The 15,213-nt window shown below is 39.1% G+C and overlaps 1 protein-coding gene across 13 annotated transcripts in view; it reads right to left on the bottom strand.

Annotated features, from left to right (window-relative positions):
* Positions 1-15,213, bottom strand: part of EYA2 (EYA transcriptional coactivator and phosphatase 2) — a 93,190-nt gene that overhangs the window by 65,898 nt on the left and 12,079 nt on the right. For 2 of the 13 annotated variants that reach the window (XM_025142169.3, XM_025142171.3), the window contains exon 1: positions 15,130-15,200. The exons of the other annotated variants lie outside the window; for them this stretch is intronic. The gene's annotated coding sequence lies outside the window, so the exon portion shown is untranslated. Of the gene's footprint in view, positions 1-15,129; positions 15,201-15,213 lie in introns of those variants that run through there. 13 annotated transcript variants of the gene reach the window in all.

The following is a 15,213-nucleotide window of genomic DNA, read 5'->3' as shown; positions in this document are numbered from 1 at the left end:
ATGGAGGAATCCAGTGACACACCTTTGCTTCATACATACTTCCAAGTCAGACACCACTTTGTCAGACTGCCCCTCTGCTGCCATCTGTCACATAGCAACACAGTGAAATATTGGTGGGAAGGCTCAACCTCTACTGCCATACCACCATCATTGGCCTCTGACATCATGGGCCAACGTAAAATAGGAGGTATTACTTTTGAGTAGTCCTTGCAAGTGGTTATCCAGTACCACTTGACCCTGAAGCTGCAAGACTTTAATTGTTCTTGAATTATGAAATCTACCTCTACTTGGATATACTTTGCTTGTTTGGACTTGGAGAAAGTCTCATTACCAATCTGGATTTAGTAAATATTGTGTCGAAATAAATGCATAAACTTACAACTTTCACTTAGTCACAATCCTATATCTTTGTTTAGAAAGAGCAGAGACTGGTCTTGGAAGACAGAGTATCACCCCACTAACTTTTAAGAAAGGTTTATGCAGTCATTATTGGCAGCTATATATGCATATCAGATACACATCTTTATAGCACTGAGCTTCTATGTTTTTAAAAACACAAGAAAATATTGTTTATATTAAGTTCTTCAAAAGTCTGTGTGAAATGTGTAGAAGTTTCTCTGCTGGTAAACACTTTTTTGTAGTGGAAGTTGGTTACTTCATCAGTAAAAGATGATAGAAAATAAACAAATTGTAAATTTTATATCTATATCACTAACTGGAATGTTCAAAAAGATTTTTTTGAATTGGAAGACTGATGATAGTTTATAGGTAAAAACCAAGAGACTTATTTTAAAGAGCCACAGTACAACAGTAGTGAGCAAAGTGATGCAAGCTAACAGTTGCACATCTTGGGCATGTTAGAAAAAAAGACTACTAATAAAAACAGCACTGGACCCAAAACTTCACTTAAGTTTGTCACTTGCACTCATTAACAGTGTGAAAATAGCTAAGCAGAAAAGAAACTTACTTGGAGCACGTGTTCACACAGTGTTTTCCTTAATATTCATTCAATTAATAGTCTGCTTCTGTGGGTATTTGTGAGTCAGACTAAAATAATAGCCTAGAAATTGGACACTTCGAGGGTTCTGGGGGGCTGAGGTTTGATTTCACAAGTTCTGGTGTGACAATATGTTAAAGTGAAAGCCAAGGTGGGCTCAAGATCAGAAAACTGTTAGCATCAGGTTTATTTTCAGGACGAGAGAGGTTTTTACAGGGATGACCAGGTGATTATCAGACAAGGAAGGGCTAAGGAGAACCTCTGCAGTGATCCTGACGTTCAGTAACTGACAGACCGCAGGGCACTATGGAAGCGAAAACACCAAACGACAAATGCATCAGCCCAATGCCATTCACACAAACATCCTAGTTTTAATTTGCAGAGTCTGATCTGGCAAAGAAAAGCACATCCTGAAAGTGCCATTATATGACACTAAGCAGGCTTCAGTTGACTTGCCAAAGTACAGAGGGACACTGACATTTGAACTGCAGGAGTTTTGTTTTCCTCTTTGTTTTTCCCCCTGTGACAATTGCATTTGAATAACTGAAATTTTTAAAAATCCCTATTCCTCCTTTCACCATGATGTAATCCAACTGTTGAAGAAGCCTAACAATGTCAAACAGCTGCTACTAGAGCCAAGTCTGGCACCAGGAGAGACAAGAGTTGGCACCAAACACCATGATTTTAAAATAAACCTGGCAGACACACTGAAAAGGTTTGCCTCTGCTGCCATAAACAGCATACGGAGCAGTAAATGGAAAAGTGATGAAAAAGACCACAGTTTCATTGCTGGAACAAAGATGTCAATCAGCTAACCACTTGATCTAGCACCTACTAAAGGTTTTTACAATGGCATGTCAAAATTAAGGGCAGTAGGAGGGGCCAAATGATAACATAACAGTGCCTTTCATATGTCCATCACACCAAACTGAGTCCACAAAACCCATCAGGTACCTACTATTGAGGAGCACCTCTGCGCACAACTGCAAGTTACACTGAATTATTCAAAGAAAAATGCATTTTCCATACAAGAACACATCTGTCTCAACACACTTCTCTTTCCAGTACTTCTCAGTTACGCTTTCCTAAGAAGGAATTTGCTCCCAATTGGTGAGGCTGGAGCAGTGCTCTGGAAAGAGATGTGTATGCATTTTTTTCTTTTTCTTTTTTTTTCTAATGCAGATAGAATGGAGAAGAGAAATGCAAGTTTTCTTCTCCACTCCCTTTCGCACTCCCAGCTTGAACTGAAAGAGCATGGGCTGATTTCCGGTGCTCTGTATAAGGGTCTGATGAATTGTGTTGTGGATATCTCTCTGCCTGCAACTGAAAAGATGCCACCATCTTATTTCACACAGGTGAACAGACAGCCATGAAACAGCAGCATTTTCCAACTGCTACTAGTTAAGTTTTTAAACTCCCCTTTAGCTCACTCTACATCAAATTCTCCCAAATTTTAAAACTCTACAAGCACCCAGTTCTCAAATAGCAGATTACTTGCTCCAGGCAGACAATCTCCAGTTAGAAGTCAGAACTGTGTGTGGTGTGTTAAGAGATTTTGACAATCTGGCTAGTACTAAAACCTAAAAGAACATTTGAAGCAGAAAATAGACTTCAAGCTATTTATCTGATCCTTGATAGTAACAAAGGAATTTTCATAAATAAAACATACAAGCACTCCTAATGGGATATCCAACATTGTGTTTGTATGGGGAGGCATATAAAAGTTATAGCTTTGTGTTGCAACTCACTCGGCACACATGAAAGGAATGACTTGGTTTAAGGGTTGACCTTTCCCTTTTTTTTTTTCCTTCAAAAAACTGAAACAAACAACAAAAAAAAAAGAGGATCTAATTGCTATTACCCAACTTTTTCCCAGGGGGCTGCAAATTCTCCAAACAGAACTGCCAAATCTGAAATCTGAGGACAACATTAAATGACCACAAACCATGCTATCTTTTACCGGAAGATATTTATAGCTTCAGTGACAAATCTAGCACCTTAAAGTCTGCACTGCTTCAGTGAAGAGCAGTCTTCTTCCTACCACGTCACACACCACTCAACTCAGGATCACCACAGTCCAGCTCTTAAGGGAGCTGCTCTGCAGCTCAGCACCTCTGAAGCCAGCTGCTCAAGCACCAGGCCAAAACAGGGGACTGCCACAAACACAAGAGTGCCGGGATGATGGCTTCATTTTCAGGACTGCAAAGCAGCTCACGAAAATTTCTTGCAAGTAGAGAAAATGGCAGCTACCTGGAGTTTATGCAAATAATCTCAGAAAATATTGTCATTACAGATTAGGAAATCCAGCTGCAATCAAGTCAACTTTCGCTTGTTGGATATTTGAGAAGACGCTTACGTATGACATTAAGAAGGTGACTGCCTTAGGCCTAAAACTCAGACTTGATCTGCAATATCCTTAGCTAGAAGGCAATATTCTCCCACACACACGAGACTTCAAAGGCCCTTGCCCTTTCACAGCCCAGGAGAGCAACTTGACAACCTGGTTCAATGCTGATGCATTTCCTGACACTGGATTAACTTCAGCTCATCGCCTGTGGCACAATTTCTCTCTGACACTTCTATGGAATAATTTCTACAACCAACAAAAATTTCTTTCTTTGGGCTACTATGGGATGACACGGATAAAATCAATTGACTCAGAAGCAATTTGCTGAGATATACTTGCTGACCCTCATTGTTTGCAATGCCTACTGCAACATGACCTACCAAAAATCCATAGTTGTGTGCAAAACATCTGTATGCAGTGCTTGGTTTTTCCAAAGAAACACAGTTGCTATCTCGTTTCCTTCTTCCCAGAACAGCAGTCCTGTTAATTCCGTTGAAACGTGAGAAAAAAGGCAAGTATGTCTGATTTCAGTGGGGTTTTTTTGTTTGTTTGTTTGTTTGTTTTTGTGTTGTTGAATTTCTGCAAGACAAAAATTGGACTAAAAAACTGTTTTTTCTTCTTTATCCTTCACATGGCATTGTCAGAAATGACCAATTTGATGCCATGACCCCATGGTTAGAGCTCTCATTAGGAAGAATGCATGCAGCTCCAGTCAGTCACAGGTTTCCTGTTAGGAGAGTATTTTACAGAGATAATTTGTATTTAATCTGCCTACCTCTACTTACTTTTGTATAGGAGAGAATACTGAACTTTTCTACTTCTGAGCATTCAGAGCTCAAAATCATAAAGCTAATTGTCTAGACTGTTAAATCAGCACAAAGGGGTAAAAGAGAAAGCTATTTAGAAATCCAAGATGGAAGATCAATTGTACACCTACTAAAATGCCATGAAAGCAGAGTATTTTTGACTTTTCCTGACTACCTCACAGCCTTTCTCCACTCTTCTAATGAAGAGTGCGGACACTGCCTGCAGTTGTCAATATAGAACAGGAGCTTATGTCTCACATTCCTATTTTCTCCTAGACAACGCAGCATCTCTTTCCCACCCCCAATTTCTGCATGCCTAAATTCTCACTTTAATTCACATTTGGTCTAGATTCTCTCTTTCATTCACATTTGGCTGCATAACTCTTCTCTCCCAGTAGTTCTACTCCAGTTGGTCTGTTTCAACCCTCAAGCAATAGGTGCTAGGTATGTTGTGCATCTTCTGTTAGCACATGTCTTGCCATGGTTCACTTCAAGCATAACCAATCTGCTAAACCCTGTACAGCTGCTGGTTTTACAGGCTGTCATCACAAAGACTGCTTGTGTGCTTCTTTGCAGATTTTAATTTTTTAGGAGCCCAGAAACTGAATTTACTCAGTTTAGCTGCAATTTTAAGCATGGAATTTAAATGCCACAATTAGAGAACCAGCTTCATTTGGCTTCTTTTCACAAACTAGCATTGGGGGTCATCTACTGTCTTAAAATCCTGCATCTCTCACTTCTAAGATGGTTCCTGAAGATTAATATGGTGGATTTTCAGCAACAGGTATCGTAGAGGAAATGGATCAGCAAAGACCCAAAACTTCAAGCCTACAACAGAGAAGACAGTTTGTACCAGAACTTCCCTGTCTAAAACTGGTCTAGGAACTACTTTCTTTATACACGTGGGTGTGTCAGGGAAGTGGAAGCTTAGAGACACAAAACCAGTGAGAAAACAGAAAAACAGAAGAATGTGAGAAAAAAGTCAAAAAAAAAAAAACGAAACATGAGCATGAGAAAAACCTATTGAAATGTTAAGGAATACTAACTGAAAAATACTATCTCTATTCCTTTCTGTGAACTGGAGAAAACAAAAATAAACAAACAAAAACCACACAAACAAAATGTGCTTCTGCAAGAATTACATTCCATCTATTTCCCTCTATCATGGGACTATCCAGAACTCAAATTTTTGGCTCATCAGAGAAACAGTTAATAAAACCCAATAGAAAAAGGCAACTATTTTCTAGTCTTGTCACATACCACTTTGCCAGTAAATGTGTGGGACTAATATCTTGAAAAGCAAGCACACGTACCTTAAGCAAAATGCTAAGTTTTTAGAGGAAGAGCCTGACCCCGAGAGCTGTAAGAGTTAAGGTTTTTCTCAAAAGCTGAGTATACATTTTTCCATACAAGCAGCTGAATCATGGATATTTTGAAAAGTAGTTTATAATTCAGCTCTATATAATGTGTCCAGTACCATACAAAGCATTAAAAAGCATTTTAAATTGAAACTTGCTGGCATCCACTGACATAGCAGAACTTAGCAGACCAGTTTCACAGATGGTTTGAAACACAGAAAGTTTACACAGTCAGTTTAGTCATTAATGGCAGTTACCTGTCTTATGCTGCAATACCAAAAGCATAGTGGTGGTCTGTGGACTAATGCAATGTATGGCAAGATCTGAAATACACCCTCCTGTCTCCTGAAGTTAGCTGTAGTGCTTCCTAGTGTATCTCAAGGAAAAAGCCAAATGGCTATGCATAAATCAGTTATCAAATATCTAGCTGGTCCTGTTGGTCTTTTTGCATTGCTATAGTGCTAAATTTGCAGGTAATATCCAGTGATTAAAAATTGGCATGATTCAATAGCACTTGTTTGTGTTTGTTTTAACATGTAGTATATGTTTATTTATTTTTTTTTAAGGGGAAAGATTACATCAGAGAAGCAGTAGTATAAACATCGATCCTTTGCTGTATTGCAACTTTTACCCAATTATGCATTTTAGAGTATAATTCATGGGAAAAGCTACCAACTGAATTTGAATTTAGAATTCAAAACTGAAGTTCAGTGAATTCATGGGGAAAACAATGAACACTGGGTGTCTCTAAGAATAACTGAGTGTACAGATTAAATTCTAGACAGGCTGGCAAAGTTACACCAAAAGTTTTGGTTTTTTACCAAGAAAAGCACTATGGTTTTAGATACAAGTACTCAAGTAGGCAGAACTTCAGGTTTAGATCTCACTCTGCAATAAGATTTTCCTTTGGTCTGTAAAAAAATTGCAACTCCTAGGCATCCCCGTTCTTCCTTACATTAAAGCAGTCTGGTGGGTGTTCGTACTTCAAGGCTGGGCCTTAGCAGAGATGTTATAGACTTGGAAGGCAAATGAGTAAACTTTTGTGGATGCTCCCTGTCAAAACCAGAAATCATTTCTCCATCGTATTCTGCCTATAGCATAAGTCAAGCTCCTAGACAAGATCTTCACTGTTATTTTGTTTAAATATTTTTAAAGACTGCTATCTTCAACACTGAGGTAATATGAAAGCTGTGCTTTGGCTTCTCCTCTCCACATTTCATCCCCCAGGCCCCACTTTCTGCAGTTTATTTGGCAGAAGGCATTGCATGGCTTCCAATGCTGCTACGGGAGTGTTCCTAAATATGATTAATTTGCTAATGATACAAGTCTCCAAACAGCATGTTAGTAATGTTGATGATTTATGAAATGCCATAGATGCTTCTTTCACCAGTGATAAGCTCTTGCAAGCCAGTGGTTTTGTACGAAATCTCTTGCAATTGCTAAGAACATTCTCATTTCTGCATCTTTCCCAGATGGTTCAGAAGCAGAGCTGCAGCAAGGATATCTTTAATAAATTGCAGGTTACGTATGCACACAAATAATATAGTGTCAGATTATGAATCTTGCATACGTTCATATGCAAAAAGCCCAGAGTTTGCTTTGGAACGGAAACAAGCCTCGGTGGTCAAACACTCTGCTAAGTCTTCTTTCCTCCCAGGATTCAAGTGTGCACTAGAAATTGCAAAAACTAGGGAACACATTTCCTTTTCTCAACTGCTCACAATATTGACCTTGGCACCCCAATGGCCCAAGACACATTAATAGAGATTCCAAAAATAGTCTCAGAAATATCAGTGTTTTTTCACATTTCCTATGCAGATATTCCCTGCATCGCACAGTGTACCTGAGACCAATATATGACCACCATGCACTACCTTACCAAGTCCCAGAATCCTCTTGACCAGAAAACACTGTTAATACTAAATTGCCCTCAGCTGTGATTAGATGACTTTGATCAATGACATACAGGGTATGGTTTTCTTCTCCAAGCAACATTTGCAGTCAGCTTGTGGTTTCCCTGTGTTTATTCAAGTTTATGCAGACTATGAGTTATTTTTACCTATGTGGAATAATCACAGATAGCTGAAAATATTTGAGATGTGAGATCTTCACTGCAACCAGCCAAGTTGCTTTTTCTGCTCTGACAAGTTAGCCCATGACTTAACAAAATTATTTCAGAACTGGAATAGTACAGAATAGGACAGTTTTGGAACTTTTCCTGAAACATATGGACTGACGTTATCTAGCAATTCCTATAAAACTAGGCTACTGCACCATACCTTTGCTGAATGCCATTTCAGGTTGTTTTTCAGTTGCCACTTTTGCATAAGCACATTGGTTTCTGAAATGTTTGGTTAGCTCTCTCCCTAGTGTATTTACTTGTCTCTGACATGGGTGGCTGAGACACAGCTGGAGTTCTATACAATTTCACTGTCTATAAAAAAAGCTATTAATTTGTAAGCATTAATAAGCACACCATCTATCAGGGAGTGCACTAGTCACGATGACCTGGGGGGACTCTCCACCAGCAGTGCCTCTGAAGTCAGACATTCGTCCCACTTTTGCAAGGGCAGCATCTTTATGGCTCTTCAGATTGCAACACTGAACTGAGACCATCTTGAATCACCTTGAAGTTAATATTCCAAAGTAGCAAGAAGTGCAAAAACTGAATTTAGGACATGAATACAAAGAGAAGCAACAGACAGGAGGGCACAAGACTTAGGACCTAGTAAAAAATTCAGCTCTTATTCATTTCATAACTAAAACTGACAATCCAGAATTTCACTGTATATATTCTTTAGCACAACTGATCAATGTGTGTGCAATCTAACTCTTACAATACTATCAGTTACAAAACTATACTTGAACGTTTGACAGAACAAGTGCTATAGACTTTCAGTTTGTTCTAGTTGCATTTAACAGGCAAAGGAACAGAGTACCTCACATATGCTTTTTTTAATGTACTTCTGTGCTCAAACAAGCCTCATGAGTTTTGCTCATTGCAATTCTACAGTTTCGTCTAAAAGCTGATAAAGCCACTATTGCCAAAGAAATCTTCAAGAAGTAATTAAACAAATAATACCCAAACCCATCTTGATTTTGCAAACAGTCTTACTGAAAAATATGCATGCAAATAAGCTACAGTCATCTCTTAATACAGACAGCAATCTATGATACCACAGACTGTCTTCAAGTTAGACAGGGCATTAGGCTTTTAAAACCATTAAACATTTCTTTTAACTCCAAATGGGCTCCACCTTGGTGCTTTGCTTCCAGACTGAAATGATTTGTAACTTTATTCGGAGAAGTAAGGCTCTAGGACCATTGCTGCACTCCTGGAAACAGAAATGTTTGAGCAAAGGTGAGGAGGTCAGACAAGGGCAAAGTCCAAAGTAATTTTAAGTGGTTCAGCTAAGTAGGGAAGGCTAATGGGAAACCATTTTAATTTATTACAGTCATCCCTTGTGAATAAAAGGACAACGTTTTTCTTCAGGAGCTTGATTACAAAGCAGTAAATCCCTCTGTTTATATAAAAGACCTATGGACAGTATAGATCAAATGTCAGAAATAGGTTTGCACTATACGTTAGATATGGGAGAAAATATTAGAGTTGGGAATAGTTTTAGATACTACTCAATCTTTTTTTAAAATATTTCCAATATATATCTGTACATATGAAAAGATGTGTATTTTATTCTGCCATGCCCATTTACAAAGACATAAAGTAATACTGTTTTTGCAATACACTTTTTTTGGACCTTCTCTTTCCAAAAAACCTAAGCAGGAAACATTTTTGAACATAAAATCATGTCCACATTCTCTTATCTCCCCAACACTTTCTGCTTCTTTTGCTGATAAAAAATGCTGCTTTAAATATTGGCTCTAATCTCTGCTTCATAGAATCCAGACAGCAGTAAACAAGCAAACAAAGCACAGTTCAAGGTGACAATAAAGTTAGAAAAAATCATCTTAAAGTACGACTAATACCAGTAGTAAGTAAGGTAAGACTAATACCATACTATTTCTCCAATAGCATACAGGGCTTTTTTCAGCATTACAAATTGTTTCTTTTCCCTAAATAATTGCTAGTTCTGATGGATATATGTGTCTAAGTGCAGCTAATAATGATTTCATTGTACTGGTCTGAGATGGAACTGAAAAACATTTATGATGGTGAAAGTTGCAGCCACTCAGCCCAAGATTCTTATTCAAAAAAAAAAAAAAAAAAGATGTGCTTAATCAGAAGCAGGATTGCTAGGTTCTGGAGTAGAATGTTTCAGCAGTGAGGAATTACTGAGCTGCCTCAAAGATGTGTATTTCACAGGAGAAAAACAAATATTTGGCTTACTTGGTAACACAATCATTACCTGTCCATGGCAATTTTGTATCTTGTGCATACCCTGTTTTTCCACACACTTTTCTCAAGTCATGAGAAATAAATATACTGAGGCAGGCAGTGCTTCAGTTCTGTGTGGGACTGGGTCCTTATCTGCTGCTGCAATACAACAGCCACCAAATACTGCCTGAAGCATGGAACGCCTTTCAAAGTAGTTTCAGTAATGCTTGTTTTGTCCCCTCTAATTTGCAAAAACCTTGTCCTGGGTTTTGATGCAGAACATCAGCCATCCTACAACACTGGAAACTCCTGGGAAGTTAATCCTGACAGTGCTCAGGGAACTACATCATGTTACACAGCGTCTCAGCACATGCCTGCAATAGGACAAGAGGCCTTTACAGAGGTCTGGGGACAAAATTAACTTTACCAAAAGCTCAGTTATATAGCAGTAATGTTTCTTGTGAGCATTATTCATCTTTTCCCAAGGGCAAAATGCAACCACTGTAGGCACTGTAACTATGTAACGCATACTGCTTCATCAGACACTCATATCAATACTTCTGGACTCCACTGTCTTGAGCTAATGCTGCTGTTTGAATTCTTAACCATGTTTGGTAAAGACCAGCGGTGCCTTCAGTGAACTTTCCCATATAGTAGCAAACAGATATTGCTGCAGGTACAGTGTAACTGTTTAACACAGTTGAATTTTTAACTTTCAATGCCTTTACCATCACTTAAGAACTTATGGCAGTTTAAACAGGTTGATATCAACTCTTGGTCAAAGCAGGCTCTAATGTTTGTGCTCTGTCTGCCCACAACACTTCCTGTCATTTCTATTGGCTAAAATATTCCTTTCTGTGGTTTTGCAAAGTGCCCTTCCCTGCTGTAGACTATATGACAATGGTTGGGTTTCATCTCATATATAGCTTTTTTGAGCTTATGGGGAGCAAAGGGAGAGGGAGAACAACAAGGGATGGGATCTAAAGCTAAACAAATCAATGCTTCTTTGATCCTTTGGGATCAAGATGCTGTAAAAACACATGGTTATTAGAACTGTGAATTTATTGTTAAGGAATCGGTTACTGGCACTGTATTTCAGCATGAACTTACATTATGATTGTAAGTACAAAGTGTTCATTTTGTTTGTGGCTATGAGAATTAATCTTTTCCATGTGCAGAGAGGCTGTGTGATAATTTAACTGAGATTCCTGTTGGTAGTTTGGGCAAGCACTCATCAGCTGCAGGGCTTTCAACAATACACGAGCAGCAGCTCCAAGAGAAAGTGATGTAATTAATGCATCCTGAGAGCTACCAAGCAGGACTAGAGTGGTCTGCCCATTTCAGGGTTTTCATCCAAGTAGGTTGTCAAAATCTTTAAACTAAAAGGTGCGTTTCTCCCAAAACACTTCAAATACTTAACTTTGGACAGGATTCAATAACTAATGGATTCTGAATGAAATTGTATGCTTCTAATATCTTACATTTGCCTCAATAATAAGAAAAGGTCTGATCCTCATTATTAAAAATGAAAAAGTAATTTGGAATGTTTATGCGGATGGCAGCTTTATATGCAGGATAGAAGTGCTCCAACTGCATTTTCAATCCAGCTGGAACTGAGTTTTCCTTTTTCTTTTTCTTTTTCATGAAATTTCATTTATTATGAGTACTATGTCTTAGTACGGCAGCTGTTGGCAGCAAGCTGTGAAATTAAAGTTGAGCTGGTTATTATTAAGAGCCAAGACATAATATGCTTTTGTCAGAGAGAAGTTTTTCTTGTAGATATGTAACCTACATTCAGTAATTAAAATAGCTAGTCAGTCAACCTCACTTGGTGGGAAAATTAATCCTAATTTAAAATATAATTTCCAAGTTGTATAAATTGCAACCAAAAATGGGATTGCTATAGTTCATTTCAGTTAGGTTTTTAAGAATCCAATGCACCAATGATTTCAGAAACACAGGAATTAAGGACTCCTAATTCTCACTGCTGTTCTACTGACATGTGTGGGACTTTGAGAAAAGCACTTCTGATAAGATCCCAAGCAGGAATGAAATCAGGATCTTTCTATTTACTATTATCCACTGAAGATTTATCTCTCAGCCTGTGTCCTGAAGGGAGTCATACCTGTCTTTCTCCCACTGTAGCAAGTGCTTTTATAATTTCAACACTGTAAACATGAATTTCCTCCAGCTTCTCTTCAAAGAAAGCAGTGGTAACTTTCACATCTTGCTCAGAATCTCCTCTGGGATATGCCAAGATGCACATTTCAAAAACATCTGCCCAAAGGTGTCCTCAGGGAACCAGGAGGAGGAACAGGACAGGACTTCACACATTGGAAATCCAAGCCAGGTAAGTGATGTAATTTTATATATTAACATATTATTGCATCATTATCTATATTTATATATATACTAAAGTATCAAGCTGATGAATCCTCATCAGTTAAGCTGACTACACTTCGTAGATTCATTTACTTCCCAAACTGTTGCCTTGAAGTTCAGTTATTAAGGGTAACAGCAAAACTGCACTACCATCCATCTCAGCATTTGACCTAGCTTCAAATGACTGCAAAAATCAAAGATCTCGCTTCCTGACCAAAGATACAACCCTACTTTCTCCTTTTTTCAGACACAGGCTCCTGCAGACCTCTGCAGCTGCATGAGTCCATTGTCAGCCAGAAGAGCAGCTGGCTTTTTTCCTGGTTTTCTTTTTACCTAGATCAGTGAGCTGATCTGACTTGCAGCATGATCAGTACACCAGCACAGAGAAGGAGAAACGAACACATAGAAAGGCTGAGAAGGTCACTCCTTTTGATGTCAATGCAGTTCTCAATTTAATACAGTCTTGACTTAATACCTGCAGTCTACCAACACAACTGCTAACAGGGACAGCCTCACTGTTCACAAGGTGACCATTCTAATGCCAAGTAAGACAGTGTAACCAAATCACTTCTCTACTTAGGTGATAGTTACTTTTACTTCTCTGGAAACACACAGCCTTTGAGTCAGCAAGTCTTGACATCCACATTGGGTATTTGTACGCACTGTCCTTTCTGCAGGGGTATACAACTACTTTGCAGGTTTACTTCAGGTCATGCATTTACCTTAGCAGCCAACTACGGGACTTAGAGAGCCAAAAAGGTCTACTAGATATCAAGAAAATGAAACAGTGTTTAGGAATTAGTGGGGATTGCTCGCAGGTGTTTAACATCAGCGAACATAGTGGCTGGCTACAGGGTACTTGTAAGCATCTCATCTTAGATGCTGCGAACAGCTAGACTTCCATCAGCTCAGCAGCTACCTAGAAGGGTAGAGAAAATGATTTCCTCATCAGGCAAGAGGCCATTGTCATTTTTATTTTAAAGAAGAAATCTTGGCAGGGTTTTCACCACACAATTATTTAATTGTAGAGCTTTTAATAGATAAGAATAGGGTTTTCCTCTTCTGAGATAACATGCATTGTTAACAACAACTGGATCGCGTCTGTTCTGTATCCAAAAAAAAACTTGTCAATATCTGTAGAGCCCAAATCCTCAGATCAAAAATATTACTTATTATGTCCATGAAAGCTGAGAGCCATCATTCTAGAAGTATTACCTTGAGATACAAACTCATAGCAATATAAAAACACAAGACTGGCATGAAACAGGAACAAGAATAAAAAAATACATGAATCACACACACAACTAATTAAACATGAAAACTGACTTTACAGCCACTTACCTCCACCATTATATGTTAACACTGAACAGAACAAATTTGAGCAGCATATTCTGGACATTTACAATCTGGGAGAAATGTTTCTTTTAAACTCGTGTCAGGATAATACAGTTTCTTTTCCAAGGTCTCATGATTTCAGGCCTTCCTCACTGAAGTGAAAAATGCTTAGGACTGAACAGAAGGCTTGGTTGACAGCACTTAAATGAGCCTGGTAATCTTCAAATGTACAGTGTCAGGGATAGCTGAGTAACTTTTAGGCTAAGATCTCAGTGCAAAGCTTACCTATATTTAGTCAACTTGCAAGTTAAAGCAGTCAGATTTTGGCTTCCCTTTTTCATATGCAATAATTGAACCCCTAAGCACTTCACCGAATCACTGCCAGGGACCATCTGAAAAATGCCTCCACAAGTCACATCCCTGCTATTTCTTCTTTACTAATATTTGATTTGCGGATTATAATACAAGCTGTACTTCCAGAGGCCATTAGAGTGTATAAACCACTTGAGGCACTACAAAAAAAAAAAAAAAAAAAGATACAACTTAAGGCCTGATTTTCAGTAACTGAAAAAAGCCCAGTGTGCATTAACCTTTAGGAGTATATGCCAAGAAAAATCTCAGACATTTATGTTCCAGTGACCACAAGATTGCAAGTTCCATACTGTTTCTTCTGGTAATGGTATTTGCACCAACACAGAAAGCATCCATTTGAGGAAGGACAGAAAGCATCGTGTTGGCACAACAAAACCCTTTCATTAAGGAGACATCTGTGGCCCTTAATAGCATGTCTGCCGCGGGAGGCAGCACCTCGCTAGATTGGATTTCAAACCAAGTTCTGCTTGAGGTGTTGAGCAAAAGAGAACTGGCTGCAAGAAGGATAACATAGCCTGGCAGGTTTTGTTTACCTGTAGAATTAAAGGACCACTGCACAATTAACAAAAGACAACCAGTCTGTCTGTGGAATGGCAGGCAACATTTTGGGCAAGAGTTTGGCTTGCCAGAATAAGCGTAAGAATGCTTACTTAAAGCTCTCTCCTGAACCCACTGCCTTTCAAACAACCTTTCTAACTTACTTCCCAGGATGAAAGCATAAACGTAAGGCTGTTTCTTGAGAAAAAGAGAGAAGCCTCCAAAAATGTTAGTTTGCCAGCACAGTAACTGGGTCTGTTAATACCTGCTGACACACTAACCCCACTTGGTCATCTTCACATGCTACAGGTTAAGCTTAAGGCAAGATCCCTCTCAAAGTAAAGCCTCTTCCTTTGCAAGGAGCAGGATCCTTGCCCTTCTCCTTCACAGTTTGCCTCCTCCAGGCTTCTCCTGGGCACAGAGCTGCCATCACCAGCAGGAAGCCAAGTGGCCCATCCCTCACCTGGAAAAAAGCACCCCTACTAGAAACAGTCACTTAGGAGATCCAGTCCCTACAGATCAGGAAAGCACAAGTCCAATTTTCTGTGCAGGATCACTCACGCCCACAAGATGCTTGCGTCATCATCTCAGTCACTCAGAAGTCATCTCAGAGACTTCTGAGAAGGTGGAACCACATTTTAGGTTCCATCGCCTCTTACCTCAGGTGGGACACGGGAGAAGCGAGAGCGGCCTCCTCTGTCAGCTTTCTCTTTCTCTCCCTGTCGCCACCTCAAACCAGCAGC

The sequence above is a fragment of the Gallus gallus genome, chromosome 20 (genome assembly GCF_016699485.2).
Source record: "Gallus gallus isolate bGalGal1 chromosome 20, bGalGal1.mat.broiler.GRCg7b, whole genome shotgun sequence".
NCBI lineage: Eukaryota > Metazoa > Chordata > Aves > Galliformes > Phasianidae > Gallus > Gallus gallus.
Note: the sequence above shows the minus strand (reverse complement) of the source record. Positions and strands in the feature narration are given on the sequence as shown.